This window comes from Nicotiana sylvestris, chromosome 2 (genome assembly GCF_000393655.2).
Source record: "Nicotiana sylvestris chromosome 2, ASM39365v2, whole genome shotgun sequence".
Lineage (NCBI taxonomy): Eukaryota > Viridiplantae > Streptophyta > Magnoliopsida > Solanales > Solanaceae > Nicotiana > Nicotiana sylvestris.
The window spans coordinates 143,736,269-143,763,732 of NC_091058.1; the positions used below are offsets into that span (position 1 = coordinate 143,736,269).

Below are 27,464 nucleotides of genomic sequence, written 5' to 3' on the forward strand. Positions count from 1 at the left end.
AACGTTAGAGAATATTTGTTTAATATCTGATTGTGTAACATATTATTAAATGTCATTTGTTGCTCATAATTGCCTCATTAAAACAAAGGCATTACACATTCTCCTAGAATCAACTATAAAAGGAGAAGAACTCAACATCTGTAGACAAAACATATTATTGAGATTACACTGAAATACAAAACTACTTATTACTTTATTATTCTCAAAAGTCTTCTATCATTTTTGTCTCCAGATTATCAGTAACCCGAATTTCTCTTTAATTCTAACTTTGACCAAAGACTCAGATTTTTGGTTAAACAAATTGGTTCCGTTACTAGGAATCTGATAATCTTCTCTTTTAAGCTACATTCCATCCGTTGTTATCATCATGTCAAACAACAATAACAATAACAACAATAACAGTGAAAACACCTTGGGAAACCATGAAAATCAAATCCATTAAAATCAAAGAGATTTACAGAACATTGACATGGTTCCCTCCCCTCAAAATTCACCACGTCAATCTCATGAAGACACTCTTGCTCCTGAATCTCGTGCTGATCAACAAGAGCAATCTGAACATTTTGAAGGGGCAGACGAAGCTTTACAAAAAGTAATTGATACACGGGTTAGCAAAGCTCTTCAGGCTCTAGTTAGTGGATTACTTGTGGCACCACCCACACCTACGCCTAATAATAATACATTGGAGAATCCTCGTTCTGGCCTTGTTAATTCTGGAAATGGAGGAACCCCCAGTGAACCAGGGGAAAGAGAACTAGGTAATTCAAATAATTCTCATTTGCAAAATTTAGTACTAACTTTGCAGAAACAGCTTAAGGAACAGAATGAGCGCATCGAGCAAATCCCTGGAGTTCCCCCTGTAATCAAAGGAGTGGATGTGGATAAATACTCACAACAACCTTGGAAACCAAGTGCTGCTCCCCTTCCAATCCCTAAAACGTTCAAAATGCCTGACATCTCGATATATTATGGCACAACAGGCCCACGTGATCACGTAACTGCATTTACTAGTGGTGTAAAAGGCAACGACTTGACCAAGCAAGAAATTGAATCAGAGTTGGTCAAGAAATTTGGAGAAACACTAACCAAGGGTGCATTAACCTGGTATTCCCTTTTACCTGAAAATTCTGTAAACTCTTTTGTTGAGCTTGCAGATTCTTTTATTAAAGCACACTCCGGAGCTCAAAAGGTTGAAAAAAGAATGGAAGACATTTTCAAAATTAAACAAGGGGACTCAGAGTTGCTTAGAGACTTTGTTGATAGATTCCAACGTGAGAGGATGACTTTACCTCGTGTACCTGATAACTGGGCTGCAATAGCTTTTGCAAGTAACTTAAATGACAAAAGTTCAGAAGCCACGAGAAGACTTAAAGAAAGCCTTCGAGAGTTCCCTGCAACCACATGGAATGACGTTTATAACAAGTATAGTACGAAGTTGCGAATTGAGGAAGATACCGTACCTCAGTTTCATCATGAAGGAAGGAGCAATTCCAGAAGATCAGAAACCGAAAAAAGATCAGGTAAAAATAGGTACGATCCATATATGGGACCTGCAGGGAAAGACTCACGGTCAAAGCAGGATAATCAACGATATGATAAAAAATCGAGGAACAAGGAATCTGGTTCTTCATCAAGGTTCAGAAATGACCGAAACAGACAAGAGTCACGAGATGATGATAGAAGATTAAAGACAAGGTTCAGTGGATATAACTTTAATGTCACTACCTCCGAGGTCGCAACTATTTTGAGGAGCATGGGAGATAAGGTACGATGGCCAAAAGAGATGCAGTCAAATCCAAATAGACGCAATCCAGACCATTGGTGCGAATTCCACAATGATCACGGGCATAAAACTTCAGAATGTAGATTCTTACAAAGTGAAGTGCATCATCTATTGAAACAAGGGTATCTCACTCAGTTATTTAGTGAGAAAGGTAAGCAAGCCTATATGAAAAATAAACAAGAGCCACCAAAGCCCCTTTCACCCAAGAGAACCGTGAATGTTATAAGTGGGGGAGAAGATATTCACGGTGTAACATTTACGGCTTCCAACAAGGTTTCTAAAGTAACGATAACACACGGGAAACGGGTACGACAGGTTTTAGAAAATAAAAGTATTTCTTTCGATGTTGTAGATACCGAAGGAGTAATGACCCCACATAACAACGCACTGGTAATATCGTTACTTGTACATGATACTAATGTAAAATGAGTTTTGATTGATCCAGGAAGTTGCGTAAATATTATACTATTAAGGGTATTACGTAAAATGCAAGCTGTAGACAAAATGATACCTAAGGCGCATACCTTGTCCGGGTTCGACAATTCAAGTGTGGTAACAAAAGGAGAGGTAATTCTAACAACTTTTGCTGCAGGTGTTGTTAAAGAAATTAAATTTCAGGTAGTAGATATGGAAATGACTTACAATATGATCATGGGGAGACCTTGGATCCATGATATGGATGCTGTCCCATCAACTCTATATCAAGTTATTAAATTCCAATCATCGTGGGGAATTTGCCAAATTTGTGGGAATCAGCAAACAACAAGGAGTATCAACACTATAATAGATACGAGCACCGTAAATAAAAAAATAGCAATTACAGGAAACAGTTGAAGGTATCAAGGATCAAACCTCAACTGAACAAGAAAAGACAGATTTATACTCGAGACCTGATACAATTCAAGAACCTGAAGAGAATGAAAATATCAAAACAACCATTGAAGAGCTCAAGGCTGTGATATTATTTGAGCAATGGCCTGAACGGAAGGTTTATGTTGGAGCCAATTTAAGCTCAGACATGCGAGGTATGTTGATTGAATTTTTAAAAACTAACGTGGACTGTTTCGCTTGGTCCCATGCTGATATGACAGGGATACCACCGGATATGATGACTCACAAACTAAATGAAGACCCATCCTTCACACCAGTAAAGCAAAAGAAAAGAAAGCAAGGAGCTTTCAAAAATCAAGTGATTCAAGATGAGGTTCAAAAGCTATTGAAAATTGGGTCAATCTGCGAGGTAAAGTATCCTAATTGGTTAGCAAACACAGTTGTTGTACCTAAGAAAAATGGTAAGTGGCGGTTTTGCATGGATTATACAGATTTTAACAAAGCATGCCCAAAAGATTCTTTCCCTTTACCGCATATAGTTCAGTTAATTGATGCAACTGCAGGACATGAACTTTTGAGTTTTTTAGATGCATATTCGGGGTACAAACAAATTAAAATGGACCCCAGTGATGAAGAAAAAACTTCTTTCATCACAGAAAGGGGGACTTACTGTTATAAAGTAATGCCCTTTGGTCTCAAAAATGCTGGAGCAACCTATCAAAGGTTGGTCACCAAAATGTTCCAAGAACATTTAGGAAAAACCATGGAGGTATATATAGATGATATTCTCGTCAAAACATAGCATTCTCATAATCATGTTTCTCATTTATCTGTTACATTTGAAATTTTACGAAAATTTAATATGAAACTCAATCCAGAAAAATGTGCATTTGGGGTTGCCTCTGGCAAATTTTTGGGTTTTCTCGTTTCTAACCGTGGTATTGAGGTAAATCCTTCTTAGATCAAAGAAATAGAGGAGATCTCTGATATCCTTACGAGTAAAAAAGAAGTCCAAAGGCTAACGGGAAGAATTGCAGCCTTGGGGAGGTTTATTCCCAAATCTTCAGAAAAATGTTTTAAATTTTTCTCCGCACTCAAAAAACAAGATAATTTTGAATGGAACGAAGATTTTCAACAAGCCCTTAGAAATTTAAAAGCTTACTTGTCAAATCCACCTCTATTGGCAAAACCAAAGGAAGGAGAAAAGCTACTCAACTATTTGGCCGTATCAGAAGTTGCGGTAAGTGTTGTTTTAGTCCGTGAGGACCAAGGTAAACAATCTCCTATCTATTATGTAAGCATGTCTTTACTAGATGCTGAAACACGATATCCACAACTAGAAAAATTAGCATTAGCTTTGATTATGGCATCTAGAAAATTAAGACCTTATTTTCAATGTCATCCCATTGTTGTAGTTACTGCTTTTCCATTACGAAATATTTTGCATAAACATGAATTGTCAGGGAGGTTAGCAAAATGGGCTATAGAATTAAGTGAATACGAAATCATTTATCAACCTAGGACTGCTATAAAATCTCAAGTATTAGTCGATTTCGTAGCTGATTTTAGCGAGGGGATGCATTTAGAAGCAGAAAAAAAATTACAAGTTTTTAATGGTGCAAACCCGGGGACTTGGATTTTATTCACTGATGGTTCGTCTAATATAAAAGGAGCAGGCCTAGGGATAGTTCTCATACCACCTATGGGTGAGACTATTAGACAGGCTATAAAATGTCATTCTATAACTAACAATGAAGCAGAATATGAGGCTGTAATTACAGGTCTAGAATTGGCACGAGAACTTGGCATAACACATATTATAATCAAGAGTGATTCTCAACTCGTGGTCAATCAAATGCTGGGGACTTATACAACCAGGGAGACACGAATGCAAGAATATCTCGAAAAGGTACGGGAACTAATAAAGCAATTCCAAACTTGGAAGGTAATGTAGATCCCGAGAGATGAGAATGTGGAGGCAGATGCTTTAGCTAATCTCGCATCTACAGCAGACGTAGCAAACGACGCAAATGCTTCAGTCGTACATTTATTTCATTCCGTTATCGAACCTGATAAGAACGAGGTAAATTTTAATCATTTAACATGGGATTGGAGAAACGAAATTATTGCTTTTTTACAACGCAGAACCGTGCCTGATGAAAAAAGAAAAGCTTATGCACTTCGCAAAAAAGCTGCTCGTTATTGTTTACATCAAGGAAATCTTTATCGAAAGATGTTCGGTGGACCATTAGCAAGGTGTCTCGGACCTTCCCAAACAGAATATGTGATGAGGGAAGTACATGAAGGACATTGTGGAAATCACGCAGGAGGAAGGTCGCTGGTAAAAACGCATATTCGAGCAGGGTATTATTGGCTTAAAATGGAAGAAGAAGCAAACAGTTTCGTGTCCAAGTGTGATAAATGTCAAAGATACGACAATAATATGCATAGACCAGTTGAGTTACTGCACCCTGTTATAGCCCCGTGGCCCTTTATAAAATAGGGAATGGATATCGTAGGTCCATTGCCACAAGCAAAAGGTTGGGTGAAATTTCTACTTGTACTTACAGATTATTTCACTAAATGGGTAGAAGCAGGAGCATTTAAACAGGTACGAGAGAAGGAGGTTAAAGACTTTATTTGGAGAAATATAATATGCCGTTTTGGAGTACCAAAGGAAATCGTGTGTGACAATGGTCCGCAATTCATAGGAGCTCAAATCACAGAATTTTTTCAAAGTTGGCAAATTAAGAGGATAATATCTACACCATACCATCCAGTGGGTAATGGACAAGCGGAATCCACAAACAAGGTCATTATCAACAACTTGAGGAAAAGGTTACAGGATTCAAAAGGTAATTGGCCTGAGGTATTACCTGGAGTATTATGGGCTTATCGTACAACAACAAAAACAAGCACGGGAGAAACACCATTTTCAATGGTTTATGGTGCGGAGGCCTTAATTCCAATTGAAATAGGAGAACCAAGCACACGGTACGTTCAAGCAATAGAGGAATCAAATGATGAAGAGATGCGGGTGAACCTTGATTTGCTCGAAGGAAGAAGAGAAGCTGCATTAATAAGGATGGCAGCACAAAAGCAAGTAATTGAACTGTATTATAACAGGAAAGCACGCCTTAGATTCTTTAAAATTGGGGACTTCGTGCTTAAAAAGGTGTTCCAATCTACAAAAGCTGCTAATTCGGGAAAGCTAAGTCCAACATAGGAAGGACCCTACAGAGTTCGTGACATTGCGGGAAAAGGAGCATACGAGTTGGAGACAATGGATGGCAAGGTTCTACTCTCACATTGGAATGCTGTCCACCTAAAGAGATATTATTTCGGTGAAAGTACCTACGATCAAGTATCGCTATATTAGAATTTTTCTTTTAATTGTTAAAATTTTACTAACGATTTTAGATGCTAGGCAAAAACCCTAACTCGTGCCAAATGATGAGTCACGACCTGCACGGAAAAATGGAATATTCTAAAATTCCTAGCCTAGGGTTACAAATTAATCTGATGTAAATATACACGGGTTAGGTAGTCTTCATCTTTAATCGCACCTCTGAGTCCCGTATGTTTTTCTGTTTTCAGGAAAAACGACCAAACTGTGAGAAACAAACAAGTGCTCGAGGCTTCATACTTCAGCGCTCAAATACTTGGGGGACTGCATATTGTACACAAATACGTGCGGTAAGACGAAGATGTAAATCGAAACAAGTGTCGAGCAGAAGTTACGAAACCTCAGTATTCATCATTGTGTTCTTTCCTATCAAAACAAAGGAAGATGCAAAACATTCATCATAGTGTTCTTTCCCATGAGAACAACAGAGTCACCTCTCAAACCCTTCTTAATACATTAAGATAGGGTCATGACTATGTATTGAAATAGGTTATAAGGAAAAACCTTGTTGAATAATATTTATTTTGTAAAAATCTGTTACAAGAAAAACAGTTACGAGAAAGTTATAGATGTATCTCAATACATGTAATATTCAAAAGCTTGTCCAAGTTCATGTGTGTTCCTATTTCTTTCATCGTATTATAACACCATTATGAAGTTGAGACGTCTTATTTGTTAAGTGTCGATATATAAAACGACCCTCTTTTATAAACCTCATGTTAATAAGTCATGAGAAGAATCATAAAGCATTTTTAAAAGGATAAAAATGCTAAAATATTCTATAAGTCCTAAATAGATAAGGAAAAGGAAAGAATAGAACACATTGAAATACTAACAAACTTCTTGATATAATTAAAAAGACTAAGTAGAAACTTAGTCAACAAAAAGTTCATACAAGTGCCCCATTATGATAACTGGGGACTTTCACCAAAAAATCCCTTAAAAACAAACTAAGGGATAAAACCATCATCCAACAAAAAAAAAGTAAAAACAATGTCTGGAAATTTAACTGGTCACTGAAGGGGTTGGCACATCAAAAGTTGCAATATTAATTTCACTTTCAGAAACAGCCACATGCACGGTGGCAACTTCTGAAGAAGCAGCAACAAGAGCGGTTTTAGCTGGGCTTAAAGTGTTAGGTTCAACGAGGGGAGCAAGAGTCACGGAAGTTTCAGCTTCCATAGACTGAGTCGTAGAAATTTCACCCTCGGGGAGCAATGGTTTCTAAAATTTTGGCCAACTCTGAGTTTAAGTCAAAGTTTTCTTGACTGGCCTCCATTAAAGCATCACGACGAGAGTTTAAGAAAGCCCAACTGACTTCTAAATCAAACTTCTCCTCAAGAAGTTCATACTCCCTTTCCCACATAGAAAGATCATTCTTTAACACTTGATGTTCAGCTAAATGAGAATCAAGGGAAGCTTCAAGGGAGGCATGGGAACTCTCTAAGGCATATACTTTGTCAGAGGAGATCCTTAAATCAGCTTGAACTTGAGTCAAGTTCTGCACTAATTCTCCTGCATATTCTTCTTTCTTGTCCAAGAGTGCCTTAAGTTCTCTGATTTCTTCACTTGACTTTGATAACTGTTCTGAAAAGCAACATTCAAGGCGCTCCTTGTCTTTTTCAAATTGACTTGAAGAAGCTTTGGCAACTGCTAACCCAAAAGTCAGACCTCGCTTTTGCTGCTCCCGGAGATTTCTACTCTCTAGCAATTCTTCTATAGTTCCTTGAGCATTCTCAAACTGCTCTTTCCAATTAGCTGCTTCTAGATGGGCTCCCTTGGCTATTTCCTCAGCCTCGTGGATAGACTTTTCAGACTCACAGGCTTTCTTTTCCAGAAGGGAAATTCTTCCCATCAATTCTGTACCAATGAGGTTAGCCTATAGTGACAACTCATAGAAATAAGAATTTGGAGATAAAAAAAACTTGTTAGTAAGTAAAGGAAAAATACCTTCAAAGTAGAATGAATTATATCATTCATCAGAGTTAAGCAACTGTGACTGCTCATCTTCTTCTTCTCAATATCTCCAATCAAAGGCCTAAGCCAGGCATCTGCTCCACCAGACTTCCTTAAAAGACTGTTATTAGCAGGAACTTTAAGTGTAACGCTCCTCATAGCCAAGCTTCTGCTACTGGAACCCTCCTCTGCATGTTGAACAGATGAAGGGGGAACTATACAAGGAGGAGCGGTAGAAGAAGTAAAAATAACAGGAGTCATAGGACTCGAAGCAGGTAAGGGAGCAGAAATAGGTAAGAGAGCAGGAACAGATAGAATGGGCGAGGAAGCACTTAAAACCAATGGAGGAATAGGAGGAATGAGAACAGAGGAAGAAAGAGGAACTTCATCTAAAACTGGACCTAGTTCTCCACTTTCAAACCACCAACTAAGAGACGTTGAACAGATTCATTGGTGTCCCTCGGAGTGGTTTCATCATCAGAAGGAATGTGAACAGGTTCAGTAAAGAGAGGCATGGACAGGGGTAACTTCAGCTTCATCCTCGGAAATGATGCGTCTCCTGGCTCTTGGTCTAGTTATCAAAGAGGTGTTTTCATCTTCATCATCCTCAGGATCCTCTTCTACAACTTTCCTCTTTGACAGCGTAGCTTGACTTATCTCCAAAGAGAGTGAAGTACCAGAAGAGGCTCGAAGGGCAATAGCTACTTCAGTTTTCATTCCTCGAATAGCAAATCCTGACAAAAAGAAGGATAAAAAAAAGGTTAGAAATAAGAAAGGACTTAACATACGAAAAAGCATAAAGAGATGCATACCGTGAGTTTTCACTTTCCAACCATGTAAACTGGAAATGGATTTCCAAGTTCTCACCTCCATAGGCACGGCTTTAAGATTGAATCTACCCAACCACAGAAATTAGGAACGGGTTCCACATCTCCCATGGTTGCTATAGAAAAGCAAAAAATTAGAAAAGAAGTTGAAATTCTTAAAGATAGGAACGTAAGTAAAAAAAACTTACGTGCAAAGTTCCACTTCTCAGGGAAGGGGATATTTGTTTCACCCACCAAATCAACTGTGCGTACCGCAACATAACGAGTGTACCACCCACGATCCTTGTCATCTTTAGGGCTTACCAAGACCCTTTTACTTCTCGCAGTTAAAGTAAAAACTCCATTGCGGAATAGCTTGGGGTGGTAAAGATGAATAAGGTGGGGAAAGGAAAAGTCAACATTAGCTTTGATAGATAAATACCTCAAACAAGCAACTGCTCTCCATACAAGGGGGCCAATTTGTCTCAAACAAATATTGAAAAAGCGACAGAAATCAAGTATAACTGGGTCAATAGCAGGAATAAATCCCAAAGTGAAGGGGTAAGTATAAACAAAAGAAAATTTAATCCTAAAAGAAGATATTCTCTGGTTTGTATTAGGGATCACTATACGAAGATCACTTCTCCAGTTGCAATCTTTTCGAACAATAGAAACCAAAGGTTCAGTGATTAGAGAAGGAAAAGTGTCAGCTTTCTCTAAATTAACAACTTGTTCACAAAGAGATTTTCTATCATTCTCAAAGGATAAGTCATTGGGTATTATTTCCTCAACGAAAGGCTCTTGAAGAGGCTCAGAAAGTTCTTTACCTTTAGAAGAGGATTTCTTAGTGATAGAACCTCTAGAAATAGTGCCAGAACTAGAAGAAGGAGTGATGGAACCAGAGGAACCACCACGAACGGATCCTAGGCTACGAAGCCTGCCACCTCTACCCCTTCTATGTCTTACAGGGGCATTGGGGAAGCTATCAAGAATTGGGATTCTCTTAGGGTTAGGATTCGGAGATGCCATTGCAGAGAAAGGATGAAATAAAGGAGAAAGGAACAAAAGTAAAGAGTAAAGTATCTGTTAAGGGTTTATGAAGAAGAAGACAAAGGAAAAAAGGTTAAATATGTATATAATAGCAACCGTCAAACAAAGAAGCGTAATGATGGAAAGCCTATAATAAAGGCAACTATCACTTCGTAAATAGAGGGGATGAAGAAGCCTTGGAAGAAGGCTATAGAATTATAGAGCCAATCAGAAGGTAACACGTGTGCAGAGCATTAAATAAAAAAAGACAACTGAAGCGTTAGTATTGTCATAGCATTGATTATGGCAAAAATTCCTTTTTTGTGAAGATCCACTTCCCAAATATTTAATTGATAAATAAATGGAAAGTGGGGGGACTATCTGTATTGGGAAAAAACTGAGTATGTATATTGAAGATGACGTGTCATGACACGTGGACTGGTCAAAAGGTAAAAACGCAATAAATAGCCAAGAGACACGAGCAATAACAGATGCGAGCAAAGGTTGTGGAAGAGGCACGGGCAATTACTCAGAAGATGTAGAGCCCGCACCTATTCAAGACATTTAAAGCACAAAGATGAAAGGGAATTAAAGGAATGAACCTGGTAGTCTATGAGAGACCAGATACAATATTTAATGCGCATTAAATACTAAAAATGTTAGAGAATATTTGTTTAATATCTGATTGTGTAACATATTATTAAATGTCATTTATTGCTCATAATTGCCTCATTAAAACAAAGGCATTACACCTTCTCCTAGAATTAACTATAAAAGGAGAAGAAATCAACATCTGTAGATAAGAAATATTATTGAGATTACACTGAAATACAAAACTACTTATTACTTTATTATTCTCAGAAGTTTTCAAAAGGTTAGCTAACATTGTGCTAGTTCAAAAGAAGGACGAAAAGGTCAGAGTATGTGTTTACTATCGGGATTTAAATAGAGCAAGTCCCAAGGACGACTTCCTACTGTCAAATATACACCTGGCTAAAAGATACTCAAGGTCAGTTGCTTCTGGATGATCATATAGATGGATTGCATTCAGTATGTCCGCAAATACTTTTAATGTCAAGTGCATGCCGATATGATAAAAGTACCGCCAAACGAGCTCAATACAACAAGCTAACCTTGGCCGTTCGCCGCTTGGGGAATGGATGTTATTGGTTCGATTGAGCCCACTGCTTCGAACAGATACCAGTTTATTGTGGTAGCCATTGATTACTTAACAAAATGTGTAGAAGATGCATCTTAGAAAGCTATAACCAAGAAAGTCGTTGCAAATATTTTCAAGGATCGTATTGTCTGCCGATTCGGAGTTCCTGAGTCCATTATTACTGATAATGCCGCCAACCTCAATAGTGATCTGATGAAAGCTGTATGTGAAAATTTCAAAATCAAGCACAAAAATTCCACCACCAGCAGACCTCAGATGAATGGTGCCGTAGAAGCCTCCAACAAAAACATTAAGAAGATAGTAAGAAAAATGGTAGAGAATCACAAGCAGTGGCATGAGAAGTTACCCTTTTCTCTGTTAGGGTACCGCACCACAGTTCGCACGTCAACCGGGGAAACCCCCTACATGTTGGTTTATGGTATAGAGGCTATTATCCCAGTCGAGGTAGAGATTCCTTCTTTAAGAGTCATACAGGAAGCTGAACTCAGCAATGCAGAATGGATAAGGAGCCGCTATGAACAATTGGAACTTATCGATGGAAAGAGGATGAATGAGGTATGCCACGACCAACTTTACCAGAATAGAATGTCTAGAGATTTCAAAAAAAGAGTCAAACCAAGACAGTTCGCATCAGGGCAGTTGGTATTGAAGAAAATCTTCCCGTATCAAGATGAAGCCAAAGGGAAATTCTCTCCCAACTAGCAAGGTCCGTAGATGGTTCATAGGGTCCTGACAGGAGGAGCACTCATACTTGCAGAGATGGACGAAGAAATCTGGCCAAAACCAATCAATTCAGACGTAGTTAAGAGATACTATGCCTAGATTATTTCACATTTCTTTTCTGATGTAGTTGAATTATGCTTGACCTGATTCCTGTTTAAGAGGGGATACACAGGCAGCCTTGTGAGTTCGGTCATATCATAATAAAATTTTATTTCCCCCAAAATAAGAAACTGGGGCAGAATTTTGAGGGTTGTCCTTAGAATTCCATAGAAAGTCCAGACAACGCCATCACATACCAGGAAGTCAATAATCAGTCAAGAACTAGGGCAGAATTTTGAGAAGTACGAAGAAGATTCAGCAGGTTCCGCCATACGTAAAGTTAAAAATCATCTACCAAACTGGGGCAGAATTTTGAGGAGGACCCTCAAAATTCCAACATAAGAGAGCTACAATGCCTTTGAAATGTGTCACAGTCGCTAGTTCATCAAAACTACTTGATATATCAAAACGCTCCCAAAATGATTCTATTTTATCAATGAATGCATATTTTTCGAAAACTCTATTTTTCATAATGGTCAGTAAAAACCAACCTCCCTCACAAAACTTACGATTTTTCTTTGAATGCATGCACATTTGACGTAACAGTAGCATTCGCAAAACCTGTATACACAAAGCAAATTCACCATCCATCGGCCATCAAACACTTAATAAATCTCCAACTAAGACATACCTTACCCTTATCTGCTCTTCGCTCTTTGCATGAGTCTAATATTTGACTCCATATTTGCACGAGTCTGATCTCTCACTCCATATTTGCATGAGTCTAAGCCCTGACTCCATATTTGCATAAGGCTAAGCACTGTATTCTCTCTATATGAGACTAAGCCCTATCTCAGTATTTACATGAGTGTAATCTTTAACTCCATATTTGCATGAGTCTAATCTCTGACTCCATATTTGCATGAGTCTAATCCTTGACTCCATATTTGCATGAGTCTAATCTCTGACTCCATATTTGCATGAGTCTAAGCCCTGACTGCATATTTGCATAAGGCTAAGCACTGCCTTCTCTTTGCATGAGGTTAAGCTCTACCTCCATATTTGCATAAGGCTAAGCACTGCCTTATCTCTGCATGAGACTAAGCCCTGTCTCCATATTTGCATGAGTCTAATCCTTGACTCCATATTTGCATGAGTCTAATCCTTGACTCCTTATTTGCATGAGTCTAATCTCTGACTCCATACTTGCATGAGTCTAATCTCTGAATCCATATTTGCATGAGTCTAATCCTTCACTCCATATTTGCATGAGGCTAATCCTTGCCTCCATACTTGCATGAGTCTAAGCCCTGACTCCATATTTGCATAAGGCTAAGCCTGCCTCCATTTTGCATGAGTCTAATCTCTGACTCCACGTTTCCATGAGGCTAATCCTTGATTCTATACTTGAATAAGGCTAATCCTTGCCTCCCCACTTGCACAAGGATAATCCTTGCCTCCCCACTGGCACGGGACTAAGCATTGTCCCTCTTTGCACAAATATTTCTCTATTTCTACTACTATCCACTTTTTTTTTCAATCGGGCTAAGCTCTGCCCTCCATTTCACAGGACTAAGCCTTGTCTTGTTACATCACATTATTGCATATCATGGGCTGAAACATCGCCAATCTATCCGAAGACGTCATAGTCTAAAGGCATCATTCTCATAGCCGGAAGACACCATGCCATGGCCTGAGGATCTATCGAACTTGCATATCATTATTCAAAGGCGTTATGGTTTGGAGGCACCATTTTCATGGCTCGAGAACACCATTTCATGGCATGTGAATCCCTCACTAAATAACTTATGTCCCATGACGTCATGATCCAAGGACATCATCTTTAACAGTCCGAAGACAACCTTCATGGTCCAAAGAGAATTTGCATCATGTTTAAATTTTCGCAAATATGTTTGTAGCATCTTTTATCTGCAGGTAACCAGTAAGCAACCACTATCCTAGCAGGAGTGATCTTACTCCAGTTCCCTCCAACCGTCCCGAGCCTTAACCGCTCATCGTAGCCGCTTCCACATCTCGTGTCCGTTCTTGCAATATTTAATTAGCATACTCCATGGGTGAATCCAGAACTACACATGGTCTGCTTCTTGTAAAACTAGGGATATGTAGGCAACTCAAAAATCATAGCTCGGCCTCTATATTTCAAAACATCCCATCCGGTCAATATTGGCCATCATTTCTTTACCCGAAAACTCTTTCATTCTTCCCGGGTAAAGAGGGGCAGCTGTTGATACCCAATTTTTCTCTATATATTTTTAAATATGCATAAACCTTCAAAATAGCATATATATGCATATATAAACATGCATAAGGTTTTTATAATTTTCCCATAATTTCAAGGGTTTAAATTAATTTATTTTCTCCCCTTTTATTCCTAACATCCCCAATAATTATTTCCAAAATTATTGTTATGATGATTTATTCATTTAGTCTCTATAATTATGCCAAAATATGGTTGATATATTTTTATGCATTTTTTATAATTGCATTTGATATTTTTTAAGCTAAATTGCATATAATTGCAATATTAGCCATTTTAATGTATAATTACATTTTATGTGCGTAAAATTCATGCCTATATTTTTAAAATGATAATTCTGTATTTTAAATCATCTTTGCACATTAAATTTTTTTCCAGAAATTACATATTACTTATTAAAAATTAAATGGTGAAAAGTGGTTATTTAAATTATAGCCAGATTTGGCATTTCAGTTGCAACATAAATTGAACCCAACCCCAACCCAACTTCCTATTAAATAACCCGACCCAGGCCCCAAACACTTCCTTCTCGACCTAAAACCCATCAGATCCTGGTCGTTGATCTTTTTAGATCAACGACGCGCATTTGTTCTTTCCTTTTTAATTCCAAACGATCCCCTAACCCTAATCATTTCCAAACCCCCACCGCCTTTAAAACCTCTAGTCTACTCTCTTCTCTCAACCTAACCCTAATCCCTCTTCAACCGTCGCCTCCTTCTCCGGTCTTCTCCAGTGACCACCTTTCAACCCCAAGCCTCCAATGTTCCCTCCATCGCCTTGCTCATCATCTTTGAGGCCTTCAAGGGCCCTGGGCCATGCCGACTTGTATCTAGTGTTGCTATTTTGGCTATTCATGGTTTCTCCGGTGTGATTTTGGGCAAAATCACACTATATTTGTTACGATCTATGAAGTTCTAAGCATGTTCTTCTATCTCTACTTGGGTTTCATTGAAACCCTAATTTTCGTTTGTATCTCTTAGATTTGAGCCATTTTAAACTATTAAAGCCTGTTCCTTTTATGTTCTACACTGTTCTCAAACCTCTTTTGAAAAATCATCAACTTTAAGTTGTTTTACTTTCGTTTAAAAATTAGGGTTTTTCGGAACTTCTTCTACACTTTGTTTAAATTGATTCTTTATGTTTGAAACTTCTATCCTTGCATATCTTGACTGATTCTATGTTCTTACTGCTTTTTCAACTCGCCTATATTAAAAGCCCTAATTTTTAGATCTTCTTTGTTTTGGTTCTGTGTGTTAGCATGACTACTCGATTTTTGTTAAGTTTCTGTGGTTACCGTGCTTCGAATAGGTTTTACTGAGTACTTAGCCAACTTATATCACCTTTATGTGATTGTATTTATCTTGATTGTTCAAGACTTGCCTCTTTTTATCGATATTGTTGTCCTTGCCTGTTTGCTATGTCTGTTTGTTCTTCTCTATTTATATGTTGAAGTATAGAATCATAACTCCCTTTTGATTGATTCTGATTTCCTTATTTTATGGTTTGATTGAAAGATTTTCTTTTAAAACCCTAAAATTCTACCTCGCATGTTTAAATTGACTGATCTCCCTACCTTATTTGCTGTGGTACTTTATTCTTACTGAATCATTTCCTTAACTGGAGTTTTCTGAACTTAGTGCTAATTGACTACCCTATGCTTATTGAACTCTGATTCTTTCCTTATTAGTCATGTACTGATTTTTTCTTGCCTTATATGCTGTTGGTTCTTACCGTTTGAATTAATTCCCTTAACTCAAGGGAGTACTTGCCTTAATTTTCTGACTAACTGATTCTGAGTTCCTTAATTACCATAATACTATGATTCTTACCTTATTTACTACATGTTTTAAAACTATAAATACTCTAGTCTTTCATTAGCACAACACGAACTCTTAGGTTCAAAACTATCTCTTATACTAAAAAAAATCTCTGCTTTCACTCTTGTGCTACTTGCTACTGTTCTAAGTTAGCTGGCTGCAAGCCAAGGCTAACCATTTGTGCTCTCTTGTTCTTTCATTCTGCTTACTCTCCTCTTCACTGCTATGTCCTAGTTTCAATTCAAAGTTCCAATAACAACATGATTCTCTTATTGTTTCAGTTCCTCTTGTTTCTAGTTTGCTTTTATTTGTGGTTGTGTTATGAAACTTGTAGTTAAGAGTTACATTATCAACATGTTATTATGCTTTCCCTTCCTTTAGATCAGTATATTCCCCTTTATGTGTGTTTCTGAGCATGTCTTACCAATTATCTCTTACTTGTTGTGTACTTACCATCCTATATCCCATGGATCCCCAAATCCCTATCACCCCTCTATGTGGTTGGGTTCTTCATGTTTGGTTTTGTGACTATGCCATTGTCAGCTATTTCTAAGCATGTCTACACCAGTCCTAGACCTTTGCTGGGTTATGTGTTTGCAGTCAAATGTTTGATGTGTCCCAAGCCCCTTGACCCCTATGTGTGACTACCGAATTTACTTGGTTATGTGAACTAGCTATGTATGAACCTATCCTAAGGTGTTTGGACTTTGTTAACTACTCCAATTTCTTTTTCAAACAATCTCTATTGCTTTACTGAATTACTTTCAAAAAAGGATTTTGTTAAATATAGTTTCTTACTAAAACCTTTTCAACTTGTGTCCATCACTTTTCACTCTACTCTTAGTCAATAAGTTCTGCCCCTTCTAATATGTGTACTGCCTTGGGATCCTTTTCAGCACCCTTTGAACTCTGGAATTTTGAGGCTGGCCTTTCCATACTGCACTTGTTCAATTCTTGATTGCTAAGTTTAGGTGTAAGCACTGTCCGGGATCCTTGATATCCTTAGGGAACTTTGATGCACCTAGACTCTGATTTGTCTATGGAACTGAGGCATATGAGGCCATTGGAGGCTTTGGGAAATCTGGACCTAATTGAAGGCTCCCTATAGAATAGCTACTTGATTTTTTATTTTTTTTACTTATGTAATTCATTCATTGGCCTGTAATAATTTGTAAACAGATGTGGGGGTATTTAGTAAAAAGGGTGGGTAGATGCATACTTTATGGGGTAATTCGGGTAGAAATCTTGCTCCTAGAACCTTACTTTTAAAGTCTGTTTGCTCTACTAAATAAAAAACATGCTCAATAATAGATGCCATGCCTATAAAACCTAATCCAGAATCAGTTATAACAGGTTTATGTATATTTCCGTACCTGCAAATTATTAAAATCAGTATTACGCCTAGATATCATGCCTATAGGCAGCTCTACTCGCAATTCTATCTGTTAATCTAATTTAGTCAAATAAATCAACTTGATTATGCCTAGTTCATTTCTAAATTGGTCTTATTAAGTATTAAGCATTTTCTAAAACACCTTCTTTCAAACTCCCTCAATTTCATTAGATATCATGCCTATAGGTATTAAAGGAATCCATTTCAAAACCCGCCTTGTCTCTATATTAATATAGACATCTGTATTCTGCGTATAGGCAAGCCTTTAGGGCATTTTCAAAACTGCATTCTCTCAAACTGTCTCCATCGCTTAACGTTTACTGACCCTAACAGGCTTTAAAAAAGAGTCCTTAGGCATACTAGGGTGTAACTTTTGAGTCTAAAAAAGGGTTTTTCTATTTCTTCATATTCACTTAGATATCCTGCTTTAGGACATTGTCTAATAAAAGACCTTAATTGTGCTTGAGTCGTGCTTCTTATGTGTTTGTTTTAAGAGGAAACTCTGAGCCTCTTAATTTCTCCCATTATGTGTGAAAGTCCTAAATGCTTTTGATTGTCGCCTTAGAATTTTCGCCTTTTAAAACCTTAGGGGTACGTCTAGAACCACCCATTGGTAGAGGTCCTAACTCCCTCCAGGACCATTAAGAAGGGACGGGTAGTAGCACGCGATAGGAACCATTGACTAAACACTCGCTTTGCATGACTAATATGGGGATAAGAAGGGTAGACATGGGATATGATGACTACGCGTTAATGTCACGCGTAGCCCCGCATTGAGGAGTATTTACCGGACATTGCGTGGGGTGATCCTATAGGATAACCAACCTAGGACCTTTCTTTACCAAATCCTTTTTTTATTTAAACCTTTGTTTTATAACTTGTTCAGACCTTTATCTTACTACTTGACTTATTCTAACGCACTTTACTTGCAACTTATTCGATTCAACTGCTTACTTGTAATGGACTAATTTGTGAATATAATTTCAGCCGGGACCCACAGTTGTGGACCAAGAGGGGTGCCTAACACATTCCCCTTGAGGTTACTTCGAGCCCTTACCCTAATCTCTGGTAATGCAAACTAACCCAAGAGTTAATCGCTCTAGGTTCCCTAACGCACCATAATCCGTTAGATGGAGACTCTCCAAATACCCAATTCCCTAAAGGAAATAAGTTATTACACCTCATGAATGTTGAAACCCGGATCTCTCCCGATCAAAAAGCGGAGGGAAAAGGGGGTGCGATAGTGATGGAACACAACGTCGTCGCTAGGCAAACCAACGGTTAACTGGCCATGTATTTATTCTTTTTAACATTTTACAAATGGTTGATTTTAAATCAAAAAATAAGTAAGAGGTGAAAATTTTCATAAAATAAAGTGCAAACAATTATAAGGACAGGTGTGATGAAACAATACCCAAAAATCATCAAATGTCTATTAGCAAAATTCCAAGACCTGGTGTCATAAGTGTAAGAGCTACTAGTAGTATATATAAAAACACTAAACTACTGTATGAAATAGAGTATACAAAAAGTAAATACAAAAGAGAAACTTCGGGTGTTGTAGAACGGACTTGGAAGTAGCTCACCATTAAGTCTCGGAGTATTAGGGGTGTGTGCCGGGATGACTACCAGATGCACCTAACTCAGATCATGCAGGATTAGTGCAGAAGTGTAGAGTGAGTACATAAACAACATATTCCCAGTAAGTATCCAGTCTAACCTTGAAGAAGTAGTGACGAGGGGTCAATATCGACACTCACTATGAGCCAATAATAAAATGCAGGAATTAGAACAGGTGTGGAACATGGAAATAATAATAATAATAAAACAATAACAAGCAGTTAATAAATGGTTCTTAACTGATAATAAATTCCAAGAATTTCTCTAGCCAACACCTATGCATCCAATTCAGTTTCTGTCATTAAATAAATTATAACCTCTCAACCCATGAAATAATACCAAGTGTAATTAGGCTCCAAGTATTATAACACACGATTTATGCCGAGGTCGTATGACCCGATCCAAAAATATATTGTGTGCACTGCCAAGGGTCGAACGACACGAACCATAGATGCATCTATTAACCTGCCGAGGTGAACAACCCGCTCCCATGAGAGTAGATAAGTTTACCTCACTCGCGGAAGTACTTGCGATGCGTGTGGACATGGATTTCTCAAGGTTATTATATATTACTTAATTCTTTCCAAAAATAAGATATCTAAATTGGAAAATTTCAACCTTAAAATCCCCAATCTTAGCTCTATATAAGACAATTAATACGCGTAATCAACATAACAGTGCAATCAAAGCATGATGTAAATCTAAGACTACACGGACATCTCGTGGGATATATCTACGCACAGACTCTCGTCACCTAGAGCGTAGGTAGCTCCACACACAAGTAATTCACAACAAAATACACCTAAGGGGAGTTCCCTCTTACAAGGTTAAACAAGAGACTTACCTCGTTCTCAAGCTTACTTCCAGGCAACAAATACACTTTAAATCCTCAACTCAGTGCCAAACAACCCAAAAATAGCAAAATATTATATAAATAAGTCAATATGTACACAAAAGTTCATAATTTAACTACTAGGGTACTTACCAACCCCTAATTGGAGGATTTCACCCTTGGCCCACATGCCCGGATTCCGAAAATTTTCTAAAATAATTTCTAATCAAAACCTCACAAACTCAAATATATAATTTTGACCCAATTCTATAATCGTTTTCATGGTCAAATCCTATTTTTATCAAAACCTAGGTTTTTCAACTAAACCCATAATTTTTACAATTTTACACGTTAAAATCTACCCATAATCTATGTAGTTAACTTATATTGGATATAAATTACTTACCTTCAATAGCTAGGTGAAACCCCTCTATAAGAAACTCCAAAATCACCCAAGAAGTGAAATAAATGAACCAAAAATGGCATAAGTCCCTAAATGAACCTCAGTGCCCAGCAATTTTCGTCTCGGCGGAGTATTGGCCGCTTTTGCGGTTCCGCATCTGCGGAAAATGCATCACAGATGCGGCTCTCCCTTAGACAGCCTACTTCCGCATCTGGGAAAAATGGATCGCTTCTACGATCCCGCGCCTACGGCGTACGTGCCACGAACCACTGACCGCTTCTGTGGACCACTGACCACTTTTGTGGACCACTGACCGCTTCTATAGTCGTGCATCTGCTCCCCCATGTCCGCACCTACCGACTCAGCTCACGCATCCCAAATGAACACCCACGTCCATGATGGTAAGCTATAATCTCGTGTTTTAGATGCTTATTACACTCCAATTTACTGCACTTAATTGAGTTTGAGCTTAAATCGCTGGTGTTTTGCACTAATTGTGTGTTTTATGCCTTGTAGGAGTGTTTTAGGGTGATGTAGATTTTATTGAATTAATTTAAAGAATTTGGATCTTTGAAGTCCGAGTGAAAGCCCAAGGGATTAAGTCGGGATCGCGTTCGGGGGTCAAGGACCAAGCCTGGATATAAAAAAGCGAGTGAAAAAGATTCACCCTGAGAAACCTCCATAGCCGTGGCGCGGCAGCCCATTTTGCTGCTGTTGTGAATTGGCAAGGTCCTTGATAAAGTCTACAACTACCCTGCCTGGCGCGTCGGCCCATGCGGTGCGCCTGTACATTTTTTACTAAGTAATAACCATATTTCGGCTAGGAGAAGGTTGTTTTGTTTGGGCCGACCCTACTTAGTATAAATACATATAAAAACTTTATTGTTAGGACTTTTGACACATTTAAGACCTAAGGAAGCCAAGGATGAGGTGGAGAAGCAAAAGCTCAAGGATTTCATCATTCAATCATCACTCAAGACAAGAGATTGGATCCTTTTATGTTTTTCTTTAACTTAAACATATTTATGATGAATTTCTCCATATCTATGAAGTAGTTCTCTTTAGGGTTTGATGGATTTGGTGTACTGATACTTGTTTGTGGATTATAACTCTAGTTTTTATGTATTGAATCATTTTGAATGTCTTAATTGTGGCATCTATATTCACTAGTTCATGTAATCGTGAGAGGCATATCTTTGCATTATATTTTGTTAGTTGAATTCATTGATTCTTCTTTGTAATCGAAAGAGGCTAGTTGAGTTATTGATTAAACCTGGTTAGGAAGATAATCGAGAGAGGTTCTCTTGAAGACCAATCTACTACGAATTCTTGCAAACCATCTTGTGAAGTTGAGACTTAATTGAGAGAGGTGTTCTTACTAAACAATTGAATTAATAACCAAGTGAATTCGAGAGACTCACTTGAGCATTAGAAGTGAATTAACTAGAGTTAAATCCCTGACAAATATCTTGCACTTATCCTATCAACCCTATCTTCTCAGAATTGATATTTTCCTTTGCTTATTATTTGCGTTGATTGTCTTTAGTCAATGATTCCGTGTCTTAGTTAATTTTAGTCTTAATCACATAAATCTCAATTGTTGGTCATATTGGATAACAACTAATCTATAAACTACGATAATAATATTGTTTAACTCCAATCCCAGTGGACACGATATTATAAATTACTATATTCGACTAGCGAGCATATTTTAGTGTGCGTTTTGCGCTCGTCAAATTTTGGCGCCGTTGTCGGGGATTGGCAATCAATATTGTTTGAAATAGTTTTTAGTGCTAATTCAGGAATTTTCTTTTTATTTTATTTTTCTCTTTTTACGTTTGGTGTTCTTTGACTGTGCACAGGCTATAGTTTAGATTGGTGCATGAATCGATTTTCTAGGATAGAAGTGCAACCATATGAACTAGAAATCGAGAAACAACTGCGATAGTTGAGGAAGGAAAGAAATCTCCCCGAGAAAGAGAAGGTTGGGAAATCCTCAACCAAAGACAATACGGCTGTAGATGATTATAATGTAGATTTGGCTGTGAGGGAGGCAACCAAATTCAGAGAGAAAGCTGCCAAGGATGATGAAGAAGCAGCTATCAGAGATGCACAAATTGCATATGAAGAAGAGAGGGCTCGAAGAATTGCTTAGAATTAGCCTTTAGTTCCAAATCACTTCGAAAACATAGCTCCCGGTGCTGGGAGACCACTTGGAGATTATGCTATATCGATCTACAACCAAGGCTTATCATATGTGAGGCAACCTCCAGTTGCAGCCAATAATTTTGAGCTGAAGCAAAGGTTGCTCCAAACCCTCCAAAACAGTCATGTTTTCAGAGAAAATATGAACGAAGATAAAAATAATCATTTGATGGACTTCGAGGAGATTATGAAAACCTTTCAGTACAATGCTGTTTCACAAGATGCAGTTTATCTAAGACTATTCCCCTTCACAAATAAAGATGATGCAAAGCACTGGCTTCGAAACTTGCCCTAGGGATCTATTAGAACATGGGATGAGATGACCAGAAAATTTCTTGCTAAATATTTCTCCTCAACTAAAATGGGTAAGTTTAGAAGATAAATCCATAACTTCTACCAGAATGAGACTGAAATTGTGTTTGAAGCATGGGAGTGGTTTAAGGAGATAACGCGAAAATGTCAACATAGTGGAATTAATCTTTGGATGCAACTCCAGGTCTTTTGGGATGGATTGACAGCAGCCTCACGGACAACACTGAATAATGCAGCTGGAGGCCCATTGATGAAAAAGATTCCAGAGGAGATAGTCAGAATTGTTGATAAATTGTTTGAATATACAAATTAGTGGCCCTCTGAGATTAGTGAAAGAAGAAGATCAACCGGTGTTTACCAGGTTGATGCTATCACATCTATGTAGGTATAGCTTGATGATATGGCTAAAGAAATAAGGAAGTTGACCTTATCCTCGATACACAATGAGCCTCACGCAGCATGTGATATATGTGGAAGAAGACACTCTACTCACGAGTGTCAAGCCTCAACTGAGGAAGTTAATGTTGTTGGGAATTATAACTTCAATTCAATGGGTTAGAATCACCCCGTTTTTCATGGATTTCACATGGGGATACATCGACTGCCTAGAAACAAAACAACTCCAGATGTCATGGACAAGGAGCCCCAGGTTTCCAAAATTAGCAGAAGCCGCAGTTTCAGCCTTAACGGCCAATTCAGCCTAGTTTAGAAGATCTGATGAAGTCATTCATTGTCAAGATGGATGATAAATTAGATACTCATGGTTCAGCTATCAAAGAACTTGGGACAAGTTTGCGTAACATGGAGAGACAAGTTAGACAAATTGCAACTATATTGTCCGAGAGAATCCCAGGTACTTTGCCAGCTGATACTGAAAAGAATCCCAAAGAAATGGTGAATTTTGTGACCTTGAGAAGCAGGAAAGTGTTGAAAGAGACCACTCCAGTCCAATAAGAGGTTGTGCTTGAAGAAGAAAGTGGGGAGCAGCTTAAAATTGAAGATGATAAGAAGAAGAAGAAAGGCGACAGGGGAGGAGAGAAAAAAGAATGAGGAAACTTCGAGAAGGGATGACTCTAATGATGTGAGAAAGCATATGTCTGCTCAACCTTTTCCTCAAATCTCTATAGAGAAAGCTGGATAAGCAGTTTGAGAGATTTCTAAATATGCTAAGACAGGTCAATGTAAATTATCCATTCACTGAAGTTCTCTCACAAATGCCAGCTTATGTCAAGTCTTTGAATGGGATCCTTACAAAGAAAATGAAGATAGAGGAGACCTAAATTGTCAAGCTCATAGAGCATACCAGTGAGTTATTGCAAAACAAACTCCCACAAAAGTGTGGAGATCCAGGGAATTTTACTATACATTGCTCTTGAGGCACTCTTAACTTTGATAGTTCTTTATGTGATTCTGGTGCCTCAATTAATCTAATGCCATTATATATTTAGAGCAAACTAGATAAGGAGATTGGAGAGATAAGGTCGATGCCAATATCTTTATAGCTGGTAGACCAAACAACTATAACATCTGAGGGGATAGTGGAAGATGTATTGGTGCGGGTGGATAAATTTGTATTTATTGTAGATTTTATAGTTGCAAAGATGGAAGGGAATAAATAATTACCCCTAACCTTAGAAAAACCATTCTTAGCAATGGGTAGAGAAATATTTGACACATGATAGAAAACTCATACTTAGAGTGAGTGATAAGACCGTAACTTTCGAGATGAATGTAGAATTGAGGGTGAAAAAGGAGAAGCCACCTGCAAGTGTTGAGTGGAAAGTGAAGAGTTCAAAAGAGAAGGCCCTAGTGGTAGAGAAAGATAAGTGTGGGGTGTAACCTAAAAAGGCTGAGAAGAAGCTGTCTGCATGGATGTGTGCACTAGTTCGGGCGAGTGAAATAAAGCTCGACTCTTATTCAGACCCCGATTAGAGATTCAGAGATGTTTCCTCTACTTTATACTTTTTAATTGTGTAACGACCCGGCCAGTCATTTCATGAGTTAACCGCTCCATTTCCCCTATTTCTTCTTCATTATGCTTTACTTGTCCGTGTTATGTGGTATCGGGTTAGTCGGTTCGAAACCGGAATGGTTTTGGTAAGGTTTGAGACACTTAGTCTCTTTTGAGTAAGCTTAAATTGGAAAAGTCAACCAGATGTTGACTTATGTGAAAAGGGGCTCAGATATGAATTTCGATGGTTCGGATATCTTCGAGAGATGATTTGGGACTTAGGTGTGTGATCGGAACGTGTTTTGGAGATCCGTAGTAGATTATGGCTTGAATTGGCGAAATTGAGATTTTGGCATTTTTGGGTTGATAGGTGAGATTTTAATATAGGGGTCGAAAAGGAATTCCGGGAGTTGCAATAGGTCCTTTGTGTCATTTGGGATGTGTGTACAAAATTTTAGGTCATTCGGACCTGGTTTGATAGACCTTTTGATCAAAAGCGTAATTCGGAAGATTTTTGGAACCTTAGGCTTGAATCTGATGTGTTTTGGTTGATTCGATGTGGTTTGAGGTATTTTGAAGATTGGTATAAGTTTAAATGGTGGTATATGACTTGTTTGTGCTTTGGTTGGGGTCCCGGAGGCCTCGGGGCGATTTCGGGTGGCTGATGGAAAGATAGGAATTTGGAAATGGCAGCTGATGTTTTAGGACTGCTGTCATAACTGCATCTGCAGTTGGGAGGCCGCAGGTACGACCCCCGCATATGCGGAAAATATTTCGCAGAAATGGAAGGGGCCAAGAAGAGCTGGAGCCGCAGAAGCGGCTAGGTGAGCGCACCTGCAATAGCGCATGTGCGGGTATATTATCGCACATGCGGAAATTGGGATTTTAAGTGATTTGTGCAGAAGCGCACCTGGGACCGTAGGTGCAGGTCCGTAGGTGCGAGGTTGTGACCGCAGAAGCGCTTTAGCTGGGGTACAAAATATAAATTATGGACTTCACAATTTTTAGCCTTTCTTCACCATTTTTAAGTCAGTTTTGGAGGTTTTTGGGAGCTTTTTAAGAAGGAATTCAAGGGAGCTTCGTTTAGGTAGATTGTTGAACCAAACACTCGTTTCTATGATGCTATTTCATGGATTAGGCTTGTAATTTATGGAAAATACGGAGTTTGAGGGGTCATTGTGATCGGATTTTAGTACTTTTGATATGTATGAATTCGTGGGGAGATAAGGAGTCTATTGATGTAAATTTTATCAAATTCCGAGATGTGGGCCTCGGGGTCAAGTTTGGCTAATTTCAGGATTTGCGTTGTATTTTGATTACTTTTGAGTGGGCTTTGTTCCCTTAGCATATTTTGATGGTTATGTACTAATTTTGGCTAGATTTGGAGCATCCGGAGGACGATTCGAGGGGCAAAGGCATCACGAGTTAGAGTTTGGACCGGATTGAAGTGAGTAATGATTGTAAATGTTGTCCTGAGGGTATGAAACCCCAGATTTCACATCGTTGTGCTATATTGAGGTGACGCACACGCTAGATGACGAGCGTGGGGCCGTGCACCATTGGGTATTGTGACTTAGTCCATCCCGTATGACTGTTTTACTCCGTATTTGATTGACAACTGTTTACTATCATCATGTTTTGTGCTGAATGCCATATTTGGACCTCGTGCCAACTGTTTAGACCCTTAAGGGATTTTTACTGCTATTTCCTCACTATTTTGATTTTATATCTGTACTCAGTCATGCTATATTATATTGTTTTCATAACTCAGCCATGATTACTCTGTTTTAACACTTTAAATGATATTTTGGGCTAAGCATCATATTTTCCTGTGCCCGGGCGGCTTTTAGAGATTTTGACTGAGTATGGCCGAGGGACTGTGTTTTGAGGTTATTATGGGATGGGGCTGCACACCACAGTAATGTTGTACTGATTATGAGTATGAGGCCGAGGGCCTAAGTTGGTATGCCACGAGGTGGCTTGATATGAGGCTGAGAGCCTATTGATTATGCCACGAGATGGCTTGATATTGCGCTTGGGCCGTAAGGGGCCCCTCCCAGAGTCTGTACACCCCAGTGAGTGCGGGTACCCAGTGTGATATGTGATATAGACCGAGGGGCTGAAGTTGTTCCATGTTATTGCCCGATGGGCTAATTTCTATTGGTATTGTTCCCGAGGGGCTGATTTTATGTGTTTATCGTTTCTCGCTGCTTTTCATTTACTTGTTTAACTGTTAAAAAAGTGTTTTAAAAAAACTTATGTTGAACTAAGGTGTTTTTATAAGATTTCACTATTTTTACTGCCTTTTTGTAGCTTTTTGCTGTGTTTTATGTATTTTCTTATCGCTCAGTGTTCATTTATTTTTATTACTCACTGAGTTGGAGTACTCACTTTACTCCATGCACCCTGTGCGCAGGTACAGGAGCCTCGGGTCCTGCTAGCGAGGGCTGATTGCTTCTAGCGGGCCATTTGGAGTTCACTAGGTAGCTGCTCGGCGTTCGCAACCCAGTGCTTCTCCCTCTTTGCTTATTTAACCTTGTATTAGTTTTCTATAATAGATTGTGTAATCCGTTTTCATACTGCTAGACTTATGTTAGATGCTCATGACTGGTGACACCCCAATGTCGGGTTGTGTTTGTTTTCCGCAGTTGATATATTTCACTCTATTTTGGGATTTATCATTATTAATGACTTAATTATGAATTATTATATCTATTAATTTAATTGGGGGTTTGTGTCAGCTAGTCCTGTCTTCATGAGAGGCACCATCATGATCGGGCTTGGGTTTAGGGTCGTGACAAATTGTGTGTCACGGTGACATGCCACAACTTAAAATGTGCGTTGGAGGATAATTGTATGTTGTATGTATATGTGTTAGTTTTTTCTTTTAAGTAGTTAGT

General features: G+C 38.4%; 1 non-coding gene across 1 annotated transcript; it reads right to left on the minus strand.

The window, feature by feature from the left end:
* Positions 1–22,668: 22,668 nt before the first annotated feature.
* On the minus strand, positions 22,669–22,775 carry LOC138886577 (small nucleolar RNA R71). Its single transcript, XR_011405627.1, has one exon. It is a non-coding gene; the product is annotated as a small nucleolar RNA R71 (small nucleolar RNA).
* Positions 22,776–27,464: the final 4,689 nt, after the last annotated feature.